Source organism: Bombus impatiens, unplaced genomic scaffold (assembly GCF_000188095.3).
Source record: "Bombus impatiens unplaced genomic scaffold, BIMP_2.2 scf_0543, whole genome shotgun sequence".
Taxonomy (NCBI): Eukaryota; Metazoa; Arthropoda; class Insecta; order Hymenoptera; family Apidae; genus Bombus; species Bombus impatiens.
In genome coordinates, this window is record NT_176962.1 from 648199 (window position 1) to 668610 (window position 20412).

Consider the following 20412-nt stretch of genomic DNA (forward strand, 5'->3'; position numbering starts at 1 on the left):
TTAGTCAGTGTACCTGTAACAGACAAGAAAACCGAACTGGTGATTACTCTGGTTCAAGATTGTATTTTAGTCGAAAAGGTTTGGTTTGGAAGAAATATTCCTATTATTTAATGAACGATTATTTTTTCCAAAATACATTGAAAATGTAACAGTATATTGATAAGTAGTGTAACGAAATATCGTATGTTTGGAAAATAAGAATAAAAGTACATTAAAGTTCATAAAGCTCTGTTACGATGTATAAGAAAGTATATTTCTGTACATTTCTACGATAGAACTTTATGTATTAGTACGATATCTTGCTCAGTGTCTGACCAAATGAACTGTTGCCGACTGAATCTACTTATCCGAACGTAAATTCCAAATATGTACGCTTAAATTGTTTTTCTATTCCCCACATCAAAATGTATCATCCCACTTAAACTCCCTAATTTCAAATGCTTTAAAGTATCCCTTCCCTAACCATTGACCTAACCCTAAACATTTTACATCTTCCCTCCAACACAACGATCTCTTATTCAAAGTAAGAATTACCATGAAATTCGCGTTTCGCGCGTATAGAGCAACTCAGAGCCACGTAAACCTAATCTCTTCGAGACATAACATAAACGTGGACATTCGCTTCAGAATGGTGGGTTATTTATGTTTGTAGAAAAATACAATAATTTTTAATACCAATAGAAATGTATATAGTGCACTTGATAAAATTCAATAATAGTAATTACACATTAACAATGAACACCTACGTGATACTAATATGGTTTTAACTAACGGTTGGGCTTCGCGCAATGCCACCGTGGCGTCACCGCTTATTATAGCGTTAAAACGCGAAAACCCACGTCGTGACATGAGAAATTCTGAATAGATACACGGACGCTACTAGCTCTACGCCTTGTTGTCAACTACGCCGGAACGAACAGCAGAAGTTATCTTGGAACGTGGAGAACGCGCGCGTTCGCGTGCCGGTGTAACAGGAATTGTTTATCATGGGCCCTTTTGTTCGTCGGTTGGAACAATACGCGATGCACGTCGGTCTCTCTGTTTCCACGCCATCAATATCCCTCTGCCGTGCTTCTTCTCTGAATGTCGGCCGTTTTATACCGATGTCATGGAAGGCGACATTCAACGGGACAATCGGCCGGTGCAAAGGAAACGGAACGACGTGCTTTCGAATTAAATTATTTTCACTTTCGTACCACGCGCGCGGCTTTTTGTCCCGCCCAGCCATTCATCGGGTGTAGTTCTCCATGGAGAAGGTTCGTTTCCGCATAGGGACTGCAGAATAGCTGTATTCGTTCGTGTACGTGTTTCTGAATTGGGAAGTATTACGAGTCGCAAAGATCGTTTCGTCGCATGACAGTGTGAAGTTGTTATTGGAAAAATTGTGAAACTTGTATAGAAATGTGAAGTCCTTTATACTTTCTGTCTGATGGTTTCGTAGGATTGTTACTATAATTTTTGATAAATTTTTTATTCAAATATTTTAATATCGTTACACGCACGTAGATACAATATGTCGTAAATGTGAATTAAACGTTTTTTAAATTATATTACAATAGTTGAATGTTTTTACATTGATAACTACTCAGAGGTATATAAATGCATTTAATACATACAATAATATATCCGAAATAATTTATTACCTTTTATTATTATTTATTAAATTTAATCACCTATGCAAATTCTTCTGCGAGAGACGTGTTATTAGATAGTTGTTAGAAAGAAATAATTAAAATTATTGGTTTGATTTCACCGCTTATCCAGATGTGTGCGTTTAATCTAACTCCAATCGTAAAACTCCTCTTCACTCAAGCAAACTTTTAAATTAGAAAATTTCCTATATATCATAGTTTTATCTCCAATAAATTCGACAATCGAATCTCAAACTGATTGAGCACGTTCTGTTCTTCATGACTGGTATGTGGTTCGCGTTTATCCATTTAGACTATTTTGAGCGACACGTAAGACAAAATCACCGCGTTTCTTTCTGTGAATATACCTTTGTTTCTGCGTTAGTGCACAGGGAGCCGTCGCACTTATTGTTTGTCGATTCATCGGGTACAGGCGCTCGTAATCCGCGACGGGCTTCCAGGATAGAAACCGCGGTGCACGTTTCAACGTCGCGTCGCGTTGCAGCTAGTCAACGGCGATACGTTTTGTCTCGCAGTGACGTGCGTGCACCGGGGCCCTGCATTATTCGCACGTGCACGCGCGACTCCGACCGCTTCGAAACGTTTTAGAACGGCGTTCGTTTGAAATTGTGGGAGCTAAAAACGTCTCGGGAAGAGATACGAATTATTTGCAGAGAATTTAGTCCTCGATAATCGCGTTTGAGATTATAACTACGTAACGTTGGATGAATATATTTTATACTCTGCATTCTAATGGAATTAAATCTGCTTATTTCGCTGAAACGCAGTTTAGTGACAAAGAAAATGTTTGGATTAATTTATTGGCGCGAAGGTGTTGATCTTTTATCGATGTTTCTTCGAATATTTGAGTCGTCAGTAGATCAAATACATGCTCGAACGATATAGAAACAGAATGCAAATACTTGCAGGATTAATACATTTCTAGCAGTTCGTCATAATCATTTTATCATACAATATGTAATATTTACTCAGTGTACCGTAAAATACGATCGTTAGGAAAACCTACCATTAACTATAACTACCATTAGAAAGGCGTCAGCAATTGTCGAGAACTATCTATGATGGCGCTTACAGAGAATCATAATGCATTATTCATTGAGAACTCGATGATATCGTAATACAGAATATTTTTAGAACGTACCTACCAATCACATCAAATCAAATGTTGCAACCACGATGATATCACGAGATCATTCTCTTCTCATTAAGTACTTATCACGACATTTATCTAATATTATAATTTATCGCGATATTTCAGCTCCTGACGATAATAACTGAGATTTCTTTCCATAAACAATTCGTAAACAATACCCGCATCCCTTACTGCTTCGATTGATCTCTTCATTCCAAACTCGATCGTTGATAAAATAATAACGATCGGCCGATGACAAGTTCGATACAACCGTCTCACTTATCAACTCCTGTCACTATTTATGTCTCGTTGGTTTCTAAATCTTTATTTTCCATAATACTTCATCCGTCTCATCGCCGACACACCTTCCCGACGTTCATTCGCGCAAATTCACTTTACAGTCTGTCGTATATATTCCAACAGAAGCTTTAGAAAACTCAGCGCGCGCGATTCAATAGCACAGGGACGACTGTTGTCGAGGCGTATCCATTGATCACTGAATATACAGCTTATAGAGCGTTGACGATAGGCGTTAAAAACGCCGTAGCGAACGTAGCATTTCGTCGGCGTCGCGACGCCTCTTTCGCGAAGAACGACCGTCTTTTCTTGTTCGAGGCACTCGACGACATGACGGCAGCTCATTCACATCGTCGAGCGGTTACGAGCGGCTTGCATGCCGACGCACGTGCGTCCGGAACTCTCGTAATCGACGCCATCCCTGAACGTCGAGACAATTAATCGTTACGCCCACTCGCGCGCCCGGTATTTCGAGTACCAGACGCTTGATCGACGTCCGGCGAATAACCATCGTAAAAAATGCGATGAATGTTTGATTCCAACGATAGAAAATGTTACTTACGTTCGAAGTTGAAGCGTGGCAATTTTTGGGACTATTTGGACAGAAACTCGCGTGATATTTTTTTTCATCGCTATTTCTTTCACTTGAATGGATGCCTAGCACTTAGATTTTATGAAATTTAAGAAATTGCGGTGTTTGTAACACTGTCACAAACTATTGCTCGATCTTTAATAAGTTAACTAGGTAAATTGAATAAGTGAATTGCACAATTTCAGTCTAGTCTTCTTTTCTATTTCAAATATAAGATATCTATTTCTATTAAAATTTGATATCGATTTTAGCTTAGAATAAAGCCAGCAAAAAATCCAATTAAATGTAAATTCAATATTTTATATATCTGTGCAAAAAATCAATCGGTATATCTAGAAATTAATATTTCACACAAAAAATCTATAAAAATATAATACTAGATTAAAAGTCCCAACCAGAAAAATCACAAATTTACTCAACTACCATCATAAGAATATCGTTGTTGTACACTGTGATAAGTCTCCGCGTTATTTGACTTAACGTCACCCGAAATTCTCCGATAGAAACAGCATCGATCCCGACAAAACAAACTGCCGTCAAAGGAGCCTACAGTAGTTGGAATTTATCCAGCCTCGAACTTTCCTTCAAGTAGCGTTCTACACATTTGCTTGGTGACGCTAAGAAAACGTTGGCAAAGACGTCGAGACGCGACTGGGCTAAGGAAAGGAACCAAACCGGAAGGAAATCCGGCCGAATCGTTTTACGGAGTCGAGATAAACCTGTATCATCCTGTCGCTGTTGCATTCGCTTGTAACTTCTTCCAAATCCTTGATTTATTCATCTGTGATTTCTTTCGGCGCAAACGTGACGCGCGGCGAACATGCGACGACCTTGCTATTCAAAATGTAGAAATACCGAATTCTACGCTGCGTCGTCGCTGTGAAATTGCAACGTTGCGTCGTCGTCCATCTCCATTATACCTAATAAGGAAAACTATCACGACAAAATATGTTGCATTCGCAGTAAAAATACTGAAGTCCCCTAGCAACTGTCAAATTTCTCTCCAACAACAATTTCTCCATATTTGACGAATATATCACAGCGAAACTTTTTGACCAAACACAGCGCACAATAGCGTACAATCCTTCAATAAAAAACACGAAGCTGCCAAATCGTCCAACATCGCCATTACAAAATCACGATAACATCTCGTCCACATTGGGCCTCGCGATGCGTCGCGACGCGACAGCAACGAACAATTGTTGAGGCTGAAGCTGGATCGAATTGGGCAATAAAATCGGCCAGGCTTCGCCAGAAATATATTTCAATTTTCGCGCGATCGGGACAGGGGAAAGAAAGGCGTAGTGCCGGAGGGAAGGGTGCGGTCGGAGCATGCGATAAATCGAACGGCCGTGTAAATATTCCTGTGCCCCGGCCGGTAGTGGCGGGTACATGCACTTCGCCACGAGCTTGCCACCGCGTGCACGCCGATATTTATCGTCGAGATAGCTCGAATAATACAGAACACCCAGGAGCACGGTTTTTCACGGAAGCCGGGTGCCCGAATCGGGACTTCGAATTAGTTTCCGGGTTCGATTGACCGGATCGAAGCGGGGGTGACGAGTCGACGAATCCCGGGATGTGCCAGTTCTATCGGGTCGGTCATACACTCGTTAAACTCTTCGGTGGTTACCAAATTCACGACGTATTCGATATGTCCCCTGACTATTTATTTTCTCAACTATTTCCTGTTTTTTGACTGTGGTAAAACGACATAGTATGATATTTATTATATACATCGTCTGTTATAGCATTTTGTAAATCACGATGGGACATTTTATAAAAATTGTTGTTTTATGAAACTGGTGAAATATTACAATAGAAATTCCCTAGAATTTTCGGTTGTTTAAATAGTTTGCAGAACAACGAAGAAGTCGTCTGTGATTTATTCCCAAATTATTTGCAATTTAGTTCTGTATTCATGAACACAATTATAAACCGTATTCTACAATATAAAGAGAACGTTAAGGAAATTTATGAACTTCTATTGGAATCGATATCTGCTAGAACGATGATTAATAATTGAATATGACCGAACTGAGAATGATCAGAATAAAATCAAACAAATTTTTTAACCTGCTCGTGTTGCGAATTAAATTACAATGATCTATACAGGTGTAACACAAGCTCCATAAGCGTTGCAAACAGTATTGAAACGACACACGTAACAAACTGTGGGTAATTTCAATCAAGCCGAGCTTCAACTGGAATTATTTGTATGGCGGACAGTTATGAAGTTTCATCAGTTACTCGCGTGATTGACACTGCTTGTATTTCGTATCAACTCATAGAATTGCGCGTAATTCGATCCTCTAATAGTCTGAGAAATTGTCCACGATTGACACAGCTGTTGCAATTCCAAAGTTTCAGGATACCTCCTACGCAAAAATTGTCATTCGCAATAACCACACGCACGTATGCATTCTGTTTTGTATCGACTCAAACCCACGTTCAAATTTTTCGAGTTTATTTTAGTCTGTTCGGTACGGAAATTCTATTTTTAAACGAAAAAGCCTCGCCACTATTTTCTTCCCATTAAAAATACATGTTTATTTCACCGTTTCATTCATTTTGTTTCACCCATAAAGCTGTTTACGACCTCCATATCTTTATTGCTTTGCAAGATCATATATACATATATATATATATGTATGTATCTCCATACACGAATGATCATAATTAAAGCAAATTCATAAAAATAAGTACATATATAAAGCTTCCATTTTAATAAAAGCTAGTATTAATTTTGGAAAAATATCTGGAACTCATAATTTTGCTTAAAAAAATCTTAGTCTAGTGGTAATAACTTCAAGAACATATTACTGCTGCAACATTTTTCATTTTTCGAATGTAAAAAATACAGTGGCTGCAGAAATAATTGCGCACACCATTAGTTTCCAATGATGTGTTGTTTATCAGGTCCTACATTTCATTTAAGGACCATCGAAATTTTTAGTCACATAAAAGTATCTACAACCAAATGATAGGAAATTCAATATATTTGGATTTAACTATACACTGCATACAACATTGTGCAAACACTTTGTGTATTCACTGTATATGAAACAATTATTTCGATTTCGACCTGTATGTGCCACTTTACTTCACATAATTCAACATACGTCCTCCAACTCGAGCCGAACAGACCACGTAAGTCATCACGTAGAGCCACGGATACATAGATCAATCGATGCAATCCGTACGCAGTAACGTTTACTACATTCGATTACCCGTGAAGAACGAAGCAGCCCCACTTCCTCGTAAAATATGAATTACACCCGGATTATCGGTTATTTACGATGGTTCGAGACAAGTTCCGAGTTCCACGCTCGATAAATTTCCTCCATGTCCCCTCGTACTCGTTTTCCGAAGACTTCCACCAGCGATTTTCCCTCGACTTGGTTCGACAACGCAGTTGGCGCTCGGTAACGAGCGTGCCTCGGTAAAAATGCGAAATTAGATCGTTATGTGGCAGAGCAACAAGTATCCGGATATATGGAACGTGGTTCGGTGGCGCAATTACTCGGAACTTTCGATGCGGCGCGCTGGAAAAGCGGAGGTGCTCGAAATTTGACTTCCCTTGGTCTCTGCCAACTCTCGGTTAACTCTAGACGCTGTTGTTCGCTGGATATCTTTGGATCCCATTTTCAGACCATTTTCGGGCTCGTCGTAATCAGCTTAGTTGCCAGCTGAAGCGAAAACTGGGCGAAATTTCAGGCGAACGAATAGCAGAAATTGAGGAGAATTCGTTCGAACGAGGAGAAAGCGAAGAGCAGAAGAAGCAAAGCAAGAAGGACACGTGGTGGAATCGTGGATTTAGAAGCTTTGAAGGCGATTGCTGTGCCGCCGCATCGGCAGCTCGTTAGCATTTCTCGGCCTTTCTGGGACACGTCAACCCAATGACAGTCAGTGATTTAACATTCAACCTGGCCCGCGTTACCCCGTAATCTCGTCGGACGCGAAATAGATTCCGTTTCATCTTGAGCAATGAATCCTGATTGGGACTTCTGATCAAAGCTCGGAAAAAACTATGACTCCGGGAGCAAAGCTGGAGGGCTTCCACGCTGGCAGTCGGAAAGACGGAATTTTCCACGAGACAAGGCACTAGGAAACGTCCGCAATGGTAAGACGCTTTGCAGGGATGAACGATGGAATAGAAATTGCTGTCCGGCCTGAGATTTCTTTCACGACTTAAAAAAAGACCTGTATTCCTGTCGTCGACAGCTTTTAACGTCGAACGGTTTTCATAAATTACGGCGGCTGTATTGTTCGATCATGAACATCTTCGTTTACATGTTGTAGTAGAATATGCATTTTTGGAATTCTTTCTTGCTTTTCGCGTATTATTTTACAGTCTAAAGAAAATTGCGTCTCAGTGAAGAAATGCATAGGCATTGTTAGCTTCGAATATGAACTTTTTATTTGATATATTATCGATATTTTCTCGTAATTAATACCTTGTTACTTTTACACTTTATTTGTTTCATATTAAAATATCATACAACACGAGTAAACTTGTTCCACTGTTCACCAAAATCCCAAAAAACTCTCGCAGTTTGATGAAAAAATACCCAATAAATGGGCAACGGCAAAAACAGAATAACACCAGTATTTATTTAGTGTTTATTCACGCGCCTGTTTCCAAATGAAAAGTAAATGGAAACACCTGTTAAATTAACAGTAAAATTAAAACGGCCCTTGCGAGAAAACCCTCTCGCCAAGCGCCATTCTTCTATTACTCGGTAAACGAGAACTCCTAAAGGAATTCCACGCACAACCACCTTGAAAATCTCCCTAACGGGCAAGACGTGCTCATCATACTCCACTCAGAAATCAATCTGAATCTTCGAATACCAAATTCGAAGGGTAAAATCGAAATCGATGAGCAGTCAATTGCAATTCGGCGTGAAATGCGGTTCGCATTATCCATCGTTCAATAAGGCAGCTTAAGTTTCGAATCAGTCGGGCTACGGATTCACAGCGTACAGAGAAGATCTTCGAACGTAGACGCGGCAAGCATCGAGAGTCAGATCTTTGGACGACTGAAAAGCCAGTTGAAGGGAAGACCGCGAAGTCGGTGCACAAATCAACGAGTCTCGTAACGTTGGCCCGCAACCTTGGTCACGAGGTGAAAGGGCTCGCGGAGCAAGATCGGAGATCCGGGACGCGTAAACCGTTTTGATATACGATCTGGTTATTCTCGATGCGTCCATTGACGTTTCACCATAGTTAACCACAGCCACGCGATTTGACTTCACCTGCGCGAGTATTGTCCATCGGTTGAAATCGTGAACATTAATGGTAGAAATCGCGAACGTTGGACGATGTACCTTCGCTTGAAAATCACCTTCTAAGATTGAAAATGGTGTATGGTGTAATGGTGTGTTAACGTGTTGAAGGTACTAGGATGATTCGAAATTCTTGATAGAGGGTATCAGATATCTTGGTACGAGGTGAATAGTACCGGAATTAGTGGGAAGGAATGATTGATGTGGATTCTTCGTCATTGCGATTCTGCTTTTGGTTCTGATATGTAATTTTCTTTCGACGCCGCATAGCATGCGTGTAGTTAATATCTGAATTCCAATTTGAAATTGAAATTTAAAATTGTTAAGTTAATTCCAAACGTGAGATGCATAAAAGTTATGTCACGAAACATTCTGAAAATGTGCAGCACACAAAGTTCACAAGATTAGATTGAAAATTAAACTACTACATTATTGAATAGAATAATCGTGGATGCCGATAAAGTGCTTGTCAAAAACCGTCAGGTATAACTGACGTGACATTTCACAGTTTGATCGAATTAATCACTTCTATCTATCAAATTCACATGCACATTTACGTAACGTCTACAAGAGAAACCATCAATTTCAAATAACATCATCTGGAATACACATCCTGCATGAACACTAATCAACCGCGTCAGAAATTCGTTCCAAACGACCCACCCTCCACTATTCACCGTGCAAGCGACAACTCCAGCGCTATTTCACCTTTTCCTCCATAATACCTGGCACTTTTCATTGCCAGCATAAATCATAAAGAGCGCGTTCCTCGTCGAAGGCTAACGCTATTGGCCTTGCCTTTCAAATGCTCGCCACGTCCCGCGGCCGCGTTCAGTCTGACGTGCAATTATCATAAAATCAACGTTTGGTATCCGCCTAAGCTGGAATAGTATCGACGATACTCCGGAATATTTCGAGCGTTTGGTCGATTCTCGGTTTTCCAACCAGAGAATCAAACCTTATTGGAAACCGTAGACGCTCGGATTAATTAACTTCAGAAACGCGAGCTTCTACCTAGAACTTTCCCATCGAGAACTGTTAAACACTTGCTGGGATGTACAGATTGCGCAACGTTCGATGCTGGGAAACATTGCGCGAGAAAAGAGGATCGGTATCGCCTCGGATTGAAATCGTGGTGAAATATTTTCGCACCCCTTGCAACGTACAGTCACGAGTCAGCTGTGTTGTTTGTGCAATCGATGAAATCAATACTCGACGCCTCTCGTGCGCTGAAATGTCAATTGATCTTTTCGCCGTCGAAGCAAATGCCACGCTAACTCTTGCCTGATCACGCTCTTTGCCTTCTACTCGTCGAGAGACAGCTTTAGACATTTCTACCAGTTTAATCGAAACATTGTCTGCTTGACAGACAAGTAGCTTTCAAACGAAGCTTCGACTAAATTAGTAGAACCATTAAGTTTAATAGGTGTATGTACATAGATTGCTTCTGCTTGTCGAGTAGGTTTAGCGAAGGATTAATTTATGACAGATAAAGGATCCTTCTTACAATGGTTTGAGTTTATTTGGTTGTTTCATTGATTCTTCTTCTTGTAACTAGGGGAAAACTAGTAATTATCTTTTTAAAACATATCTTCGAACGATACATATTAGAGGAATAAGAATTGAATAGAAAATATCATCTAACTTTTGCAATAGCATTGAATCAAAATGACGAATGTTAAAAATTAAGTATTCCAGGATTAAAGCGCTATAAAAGATACCGAAGAAATAAAACGAACAATTTAATAAAAGAAACGTTTGACGGAGGAATACAGATATAAAATCTCAACCAGGATACAGTAACAACTTCCATCGTAAACAAGCACTTTTCCTGAAACTCGTAAGGACGGCGATTCTAACTGGACTAAATCACTCGACCAAGCTCTGTATAATCCGCGTGGACAAACCAGTTCACTAAACTGCTCGACTAAGCTGGGACAGCTTCACTAAACTATTGGATGGCTTCGAATAGAGTTTTATACGGGATCGTACGTTCGATGAATTATTGCGCGCCCCACTAGCGCAAACAATGGACCCGTTGCGTAGACGTGGCACCGTTATCCGCAAGAAAAACGATTAAATCTCGTCGCGAAACTAGCGACTGGCAACGCTCCGCGTGATGCGACACGATATCATCTGCGCGCAGCTACGTTGTCTGATGAAATAATCATTCATTCGGACGCGAGTCATGTCGGTTATTAGCAAACAGATATAGGTGTACCGATGCTATCTTGCGTGTACCGCGAGATACGGGAAACATGGAAGTGTGGTGTTTAGAGTATGATATTACGTAGGTATTTTGAAGCATCTTCAAGTCTGGCCATTTATCCTATAGATAATCTCTTATGGAGAAAGTGAAGGTATGCAATTAAGAATTCTGAGTGATTTTAAAGTGGTACTTTAAGGCGATGATAGATTAATAATTTGAATGAGATTCGAGATTGAAGCTTAATTAGAATTTTTAATTGTAGTTGATCATAGATAAAGAATATTTAGAATTTACGTACGTCAGCAAATCTTTTTATTTCCGATCGAGAATCCATTGGTCTCTCATACTGTAGCAAAGACCCATATAAGGAAACATCAACCAACTGCAGCTGTATCTCAGCAATTACCCAACAGGACAAACCGCAAAGGGTCTGAAAAGTCGTTTTCGAAACGAATGGAACCATTTCGATTCACGCGGAGCTTAAAATCAGCTCGCACCTGTACTTGTGTTGAATTCTCGGTACTTTTCTCAATTCCACTCCATTACGCGAAAAGAGTCAGCCTGATTACACGGTCATATGGGATGGATTTAAAAACAGGAACGGTTTTTGCGTTGCTCGTATGCTCGCGGCCACGCGCGTGTTTCTGGTAGCTGCGATTACGGCTGCGTTCAAGAAAGAGGATATTCGGCCGCTCGGTAATTACCAGCCGCGAAACCAAGCACCTTTGTGCGGTGCCGCCTGTGAAACAAACTCGCGAGAAGTCCCAAGAGTTGCCGAAAGACGCGGGAAGATAATGCGATAGCTACGCGGCTGGAGAAAGACGAATTTGCGAGTCGTTTTCAGCGGCTTCTCGCCGCGTGCTTTACGCGACAGAAAAGAAAAGAGGTCTTTTGGAACGAAGAGGAGCTTCACCTTGCAAATGTCCGAGTAAGGGTGAGGACGAGGCGGAGAAAAACGAGGGTGAGGGAAGTGCAACAGTAACGTAGCGCCGTGGGGCAAAAACTGTCGCGATAATGAGATTTATGGAGCCCAAAAACGTGGTCGCGATTACCGTGGATAAGCTGAATCCCTCGGTCGTCTTGTTCTCTCTCGGTTTCTTCTGCTTTGTGTTCTTGCCCGCTTTCTACGAAAGATTTTAATTTCGCCTCGGTTGGAACGTGCAAGAACGCCTCTTCTGGGAATCGATCAAGGTTCGGATACGTCCGCAGGTGGATGTTACGACCCTCGACCGAGCATCGTTTCAACGTAGAACGTGAATATGCGATTAACTTTACAGCTTTGAATTTTTTGATCGGTTATGTTTTGTAAGGTTGACTTATTACATTCATTTTATTGTGTTGTGTTTAATTTCTTAAAGGATTTGACATCCGAAATAATTCATTAATTTAGAATAATAAATATATTATTTATTGTCTTCATAGCGATGGTAGAATTGCTGACTGAATAGTCTAAATAGTTTTGGGTTATAAAATATTTGTGAAAATAATAAGTTCTCGTGGTTTGAATTGCTGTGTATTTAGCAATTTGTCCTAGAATGTTGTAAGTTAAAAGCTATAGCGTGAAAATAGAAATATAAAAGTATTATCACCTAAAAAGCAAAAAGCAAGCTGAGAAGTTAAGCTCCGTATGTGGAATTTGTCAATAATAAAGTTGTCTCGGAGAAAACATTTTTTGAACGATAAAGATTTATTTGAGCAGCAGCGGCTTAAGAGGTATGACAATTGTTTTAAAACTCGGTGCTGAATTAAATTCGGTTCCGAAGGATTAACACTCACATATTTGTGGATATGTCGACATGTAAATATTCGACACCATTTTTTCTGGGGAATATTTTTATACTATTATATAAAAAACGATAGATTATACAACCTGATAAAAATATAATTCATGGCAGAGAATCACGTCGGTTTAAACTGGCTTTTATCGCTCTAATATAGAAATATCGATATTACATTCCATGTAAGAGATATAATTAATGAATATTGGAATTTTTCACGTCTTCCGGCGAAAATTTCCGACGTTTCTCCCAACATTCTTTCCCCCCTTACAGATCGTATCTGAAATGGTTCGTGATACAGCAGACCGTCGGAATTTCAGAGAAATACGCTGTCGTTCAAAAGTGCAAGATCACGTTTTGCTATCTGAAAAATTCGTAAATTTTTCATTCGTGATGCAAAGCCAGGACATCCGCTCGCCGTACATTTTCGATGCGCGCGTGTGGATATGGCAAAAGTTCAGGATGGTACGTACGAATATTATTTGTTATGAATATTTATTCAAATGCATGGCTCCATTTTCTTCCAAGTATTCTTTCTTCTTTCGAAGGCCAGTTGTATAGAACCTTCCTACCTTCCACCGTCTACATCATTTTTGTGTACATATTTCAAGGGCTAGTGGAAACCAAATAAAGATTCACGTAACCCATTAAATATTATACTTCATAATGGACGTCTTCTATATTCCTTCGCGTTATTTATTCATTTATTTTATATACAGAATAAAGTTCCATTAGCGTGCAAGTGTAAAATGCATGTACATAAACAGACACAGGCTTGTAAAAAGCATTAAGATGCTTATAAGAACTTTCGAACCTGTATGTTAATGTTTTTTATAACGTGCATAATTAATACATTCAAAGAATTTCTATAAATGTTCCAATACTTTCGTGACCTACCGCAGAATTCGATAAAGTTTGAAGATTTTGAACACATTTATAGAACCAAGGAAAATGTCTAAAGGTGTCGAACGTGTATCTTTTATATCTATTCAAATATCTATTATATATATTCAAATTTTTCAGAATGGCATAGGTATAGGCACGCTATTCCCAAACCACTAATTACGCGCCATTAAAGCAAGACCGTGCACGCTACACGAGGAAAAAAGAGCAGAGCTTCGGCTGTTTTCTCTTTTTGAAATCTCGTTTCTCCATAAAACAGAGTAACACGCGTTGACTTTCCACGGCCGTAGATCACGCGGGTGGCAGTGGCATGCGAAGCTCCGGCTGGAAAAAGGGCCGAGGGACACATCGCCGCGCTAGAACGTGACGCTATTGTACGCAAAACTGTGAAAGATTATCCATCCGCGCGCTGGCTGCATTGTTCTCTATTTGTTATGACACGACTGCGATCCGCGTAACGCGGTACAACTCTGTCCGCAATGAAAATTCCGCGCAAATGACGGACGAGCGGTGATCAAAGGGCCGAGTCGGAGAATTGAAAAGACGCGGGTGCGCGTGCAGTTAAGCCACCGTGTGTGTCGATTGTTTGAACGCTTTTCCCAGCCACGTAATTTATTTCCCCGTTTACCTTCGTTCACTCTCTTCCCTATCATTCATTCTTTCTTTCTTTCTTTCGCTTTTTTCCCTTCGTTTCATTTTCTCTCCTTGTCCATTCTTACTTTGGCGCGAATATTCGGGTCGCGTTTCGCTTCTGTCGAATAGAAACACTGCAACTGAATGGCATACTGGTAATCGTGTCACAGAGGGAAGATAACGAGACGTCGTGAAAATGGATAATTATTGTACGAAGTAGGAACCGAAAACCGCGAAACGGGTCACGGCAAAAGTTAATGAGTCATTGCAATGCCGGCCCCGGGTATATACGTGTACCGTTTGCTCGTGACTTGAGAGTCTGTTGATTGGATGAACGTTGATTGCTGTTCCGTTTTAATTTTCTCTCCCGTTGTGCACCATTCTATACGTTGTATTTGATGTAACCGTTCCTTGCGGTTCGTAATTATTTCTGAAACCAGTTGAAACGCATCCTGATATTTGTGACGTATAAAATATTCGAAGATTAAACGGAAGAACCTTGATTTTTCAAAACAAGACAATCTGAATAATTCCATTGAAATGAACGTTATGTATTTTAGTAGGACTTATGAAATATTTCAACAATTCGTGTTGCTGCTTAAATTATCGTTAAATTCGTTGCATATAAATGATCTTTTATCCTTTACCAAATACTCGTTAATCAACTGATTTAATATCCCAATGTAAAATTGGTATTTGAAAATTCGATTAAATTATCGTTTTCACTTATTTATCAAACCGTGTGCGAAATAACGTTCGAAAAACGTGTCACTGAATAATTCAAATCGAGAAAAGTAAATTCGAAGAAGAACATTCGCAAATACTTCCCAATTTTTGCAAAATGATCAACGATGACGAAGATCATCCCCCAGTAAACGTATCCTGCTATATTCGACATAATCGAACGAGCCGATTAGGTCTGTAACCTGTTGCTGCGCGTATCAAATCAAACTGCGTGTCATCGAGACAAACAAATGCAGCGCCACAACCACGCAGATTACCTAGTCAAGAAAGTAAATTCATATTTCTCCGAGCGCAAGTTATCTACGTTATTCGAGTGTTCGGTCATTTCGTTCGAATTACGATTATTTATCGCGATTTCGAATTTGAGAATACTTTACGGAGAATAGAGATGGCACGAATTTCGATGACGCGTACTCTCGTGATAATCATCCTTTGCACGCGCAAATTCTGCATACGTAGATTTTAAAAGCACGGATTCTGCATGCATGGATTCTACGCGAGCGAATTTTGCTTACACAAATTTTGAACATATGGATGCTGTTGCGTACGTGAATTTTAACCGCGTGAGTCCTACGAGCGTGGATCCTGCGCGTGTGAACCCTGTGCATGTAAATTCTGCGCGTAGATACTGAGCGCATAAATTCTGAACGAGTGAATACTTGAACGCGTAGATTGTAATTGTGTCAGTTCCGCAAAATCTACTGCACAATGGAAGCAATTCGAATCAATCGTAAACGCCGATCTTTAGATTTCTTCTTTATTTCACCCTTGACATATATCGAGTCATCTTATCGTGTGCGTAGCCAATCAAAGGGGAATGCCGCAGTAACTGGTGGCTCTTGGAATTTCGGAGCGAAAGGGAGAGATCGGTCGATTCCAGAACAAACTGAATCCATGGAACGGGATCACGTGTGTGTTGGTCTGTCCTTTGATCCGATGGAATCTGTCAGGTTACTGATGGACGTGAAGAGCAGACACTCCTTCAATGTTCCTGACGTGTAAACGGAACCCGTCGAGGACCCTCTGAGAAGCATCATTCGCGATTGATGATCCGCTTGATCGACGACGTTGCTGCTATGCCGGAGGTTACCGCGATCTCGGAAACCCGCTCTGGAGGACCTGTCGCCGCGTGGAAACAGATGTCCAAATGTAATTGAAGTTTCAGTTACGTTGAAATAAAAGTTACTCGCCGGAAAGGTGGAATTGCTCGTTCACGTTTTGTAATAAATTGTTTCAGTCAAATGAATGGTAAGTCACTTTGTAGATTTATGGTTTAGATTGGATCTTCAGAAAAAAGTAGAATTATCTTTCTGGTGAGCTAAGTAGCTTATTCTTTTGGAAAGTATATATTCGGTTATAATTAAATTTTGTTAGGTTAAATATATAGAATTAAATTTACATGGACAATATTAATTGTATTCGCGGATATCAACTTCGTGGTATTAATTAATCTTGCTCTACCACCGCATTTACCGAACTCGTAAATGAGATAATATTGATGCAGTACGTAGTAAGGTGTAAAGCACCAAGAGCTTATTCAGAGTCGTCTCCTAACAAGAACTATATGCTGATAATAAAACCAGAGATAACGTCTTATCTGACACAAATCTATTCGTAGAAAACAAATATCTCTTACGATATCGAGTATTTATAACACGAATTATAATTTTACTTCGAACACATTTTTATCTATCATGATATTCGAGCAGTAAGTAATCAATATCATATAAGTATCCACATAAAATATTGTAAGAATTTAAATTAAGCATTCTCTCCTCTCAACTACTGTACTGTGACTCTACTAAATCCCACATCCCCCTGTTAATTTTCCAATCTAACTTCTCGAATTGTCGTTCCACCTTTTATATTAACAAAACCATTACTATGCGGAGCGTAAACAACAATCCATTGTTCCTTTAAGGGTTTTAATCAACATAAAAGCGTTCCAGGTTTCGCAATTTCATTGAGAGCCGAGTCCACGTCCACAGATTCTTATTCCGATATCACGAACATCGTGTGGTTGGTGTCTGAAGAGCGCTATCATCGACTCACTACCCTTTCCTCCTTTCGACGATCGACGTCTCAAAGACGGATTCCCCTTCTCTCTGGTTTGGTGCCTGTCCTTTCAACAAGTTCGCTCTGTTCAACTGCTCACGTACTCTGGATGAGGTTAATCGCTATTTGACCCAATTTCGTCTTCGCGCCTTAAACGCGACACGGAGAACAATGGAGACTTTAACGTCATATCTGCCCGTTCGGATAATTCTCCTTGCGGCCTCTTCCTAATGCACCTTCAGCCGATTCCACGGATTTCAGGATAATGAGCGCGCGAATGACAATTACGGATTGTCCTTCCTCTCCACCTTCTGTCTGTTTCTCCCTCCTACCTCTGTCCCAGCGTCCTTAATTGCAATTAGCCCACTCATCTGGGCCACGTTCGGTTCAAATCTTAAAGCCAGAGAGTTCGGTATTCATCGTATGCCTTAGGAAGCTATATGCGATTGGAGAAATCGTGAAAAGTATTCAGAGATTTCGTATTGGATGTCACGACGTTAAAGCGTTAACGACGACGGGTATCGTGCGGAAGAGATTTAAAAAGAGAATTATCTAGCTGGAAATGACGTATTATGAATCAAGACCTCGTGTCTCTTGTAATTAACTAATAACCTCGGTACTTGGATACCTATTAGCGAAGGAGGTCATTTTATTAAAGAAAAGACGAGCTTTCTTTAATTACACAATCACCGCGATATCTAGGTTCTTGTTAGCAGAAGGGGTTAAATACTACTTGCTCCGACCCGTTGAGTTGTAGTTTTGTAATCGAAATATGAAATACCATGAAAGAGTAATTAATACATTACCTAAATCTATTTAGACATTTATTTCTACGTACGCAACTATGTTTCACTTACGATATCAATTATACTAGAACAAAAAAAATCAAGAGCAAATTATCCTTGCATAACTGGAATCCCGAAAGCGCGGGGTTATCGACGCAAAGAAGAAGAAACAACGGCATCCAATTTGGCATCGAAGCTCGAGCGATCGGTACCAATTTACTTATATCCGACGTTCCCTATGGGTACCACCTCTAAGAGAACCAGGAGAGGAGATTCAGCGATTCTCAAGACGAAGCGAAACGATCCGCGACGATTCGGGGGAAGGTAGGCTCGTTTTCGAGGCCAGCCAATTAATTTCTCCACGCGGCTTATCGAGATTCTTCGTCGATGGCCCGGAGCGAGAGCGTTTGCTTCGCGTCGAGCTTGGTTTATTCCTGGCGGCGCAGCGGCAGCGGCACTGAACGCGAAACTCAAGAAAATAGAAGTAGACGAGAGTGAAGACGAAGTAGGGGCGAAGAAGAAGAAGCAAACAGCGAGCGAGTAAGCAACAGCAGCAACCAGCAAGAGGCGCAGAGAAGAGTAGGGCCTACTCTCGGCGAGGAACACAGACCGAACCAGCGGACCCGTGAAGCCATGGAGGCGAGGTCAACGTTCTTCGGAGGTGCATTGCCTCGGAGGCAAGAAGAACGAGAGGAGAAGAGAGGAAAAGGTTCTTTCCGAGGAGCAGTCGGTGCAACACGGCAAGGGCAACGGGCGAAAGGAAGACGCGGAACGAGAGGACGATAGGCAAAAACGAACGAGCGAACCGGCACAGGAAGGGAGAAAGAGCCACGAGAGAGGAAGGGCGCGCAGCACAGGATGGCAAGAGATAAACAAGAAGAAGAAGAATGGTGGAGTGGCTGGAGGAGAACCAGCCTGGCTGGAGCGGCAGGTGCAACGGGCAAACCGCGAGGGGATGCAACGTTATGAGGATGTGGATTCCCATAATTGCGGCTGGATCATCGACTTACGGCCGGATTTCGAGCCGCGTCAGAGGCAGGAGGAGTATGGATTTTCTTATCCCGCTCCGACTTCCTCCTCGTTCGCCGAAAATTGCCTCTCTCTCGATCGCACTTGATCTCACCTTGGTAACCTTAGATTGCCTGGAGGATCGTGATATTTAAACTTTCCGGTATTGGTCCTCGTATCCTCTATTTAAGTTCTTCGCTATGAACGCTCTTTGGTACGAGCGGCGTTCCCTTAAAGACCAGATATAGCATTCTCCGTTGCTTTTGTGAAGACAATGGCGGAAAATTGAATCATAAAGTTGCTATTGTAAAGAAGGAAGGCTAAGGAGGATACACAATGCACAACCCTCATGATCCTCGTGTGTCACTTTCTGGATGCTGGTAGCTATCTTTATAACTTTGATCCCCCAAGTTTCTTCAATGTATATTGAATCTTCGTGACATCGTAATTGGGCGTTATTAGGCAAGATATGTCTTATTCTACAGAAGCTGTTTTAACAATTCCATTCTTTGGTTCGTGTTCTTTAAACTCTATTTAATCTATATCTCGATTATTCTCATCTACGTTCTATATCTCGACTAACTCTTAAAAATCATTTGTAATATACGTTCAACGGACACGTAGTATAATGAAAGGCGATGGAACGGAAGCAAAAACAATGCTACATACATACTCTCCTATACTCGGAACTCCCAACGTAAGAACCCACATAGAACTTCGATATGAGCTCACCTTCTAACCGTGCTCTGAGCGAGTGACTAACCTACAGTGAAAGTAAGGCTACTATTCCAGTTACAGTGACACCTCCTACACTCATTACGAAGAATAGAATCTATTCGTCTGCCAATCGTTATCCTCGCAATTTCCTGTCCAAACTTTCATTTCCATAAATCATTTGAATCGGACTTCGATATTTCAATTTTACTAAATATCGTTAATATTTTATTAAAATCGACTGTTCCTTGCTTATTTCATTTAGTTCTCTTACGCGATTAATCTCTCTTATATCACCATATTATCATATTATCGTCGAATAAAATGTACTAATCTATTTATATCACAAATCAATCAACATTAATACTAATGTTACCAGGCCAAGTCAAATGACCGGTTTCAAAACTTAATTTAGAATTGTACATTCATTGTTATTCCTTTTGTCCATCTAACTTTATGTAAATTCTTTATGTAAAAAATCAGATAATATAGGATTAGTGTTAAAGGTATTTAGGGAACGCCACGATTAAAGTATATATGAAAAATGGGGAGCATCGTTACATTGTCGCACTTCCGTCGACAAATCTTCGATTTAAGTCGATTTAGGTCGTTCTTGAAGAAC

At 40.5% G+C, this 20412-nt stretch overlaps 2 long non-coding RNA genes across 2 annotated transcripts; both read right to left on the reverse strand.

Annotated features, from left to right (window-relative positions):
- Nucleotides 1–3879: 3879 nt before the first annotated feature.
- On the reverse strand, nt 3880–20266 carry LOC117151942. The gene is made up of 3 exons (XR_004462114.1): nt 20150–20266; nt 17384–17388; nt 3880–3892 (listed from the first exon to the last, which is right to left on the reverse strand). It is a non-coding gene; the product is annotated as an uncharacterized LOC117151942 (long non-coding RNA).
- On the reverse strand, nt 15322–17297 carry LOC117151944. Its single transcript, XR_004462116.1, has 2 exons — nt 17112–17297; nt 15322–16347 (listed from the first exon to the last, which is right to left on the reverse strand). It is a non-coding gene; the product is annotated as an uncharacterized LOC117151944 (long non-coding RNA).
- Nucleotides 20267–20412: the final 146 nt, after the last annotated feature.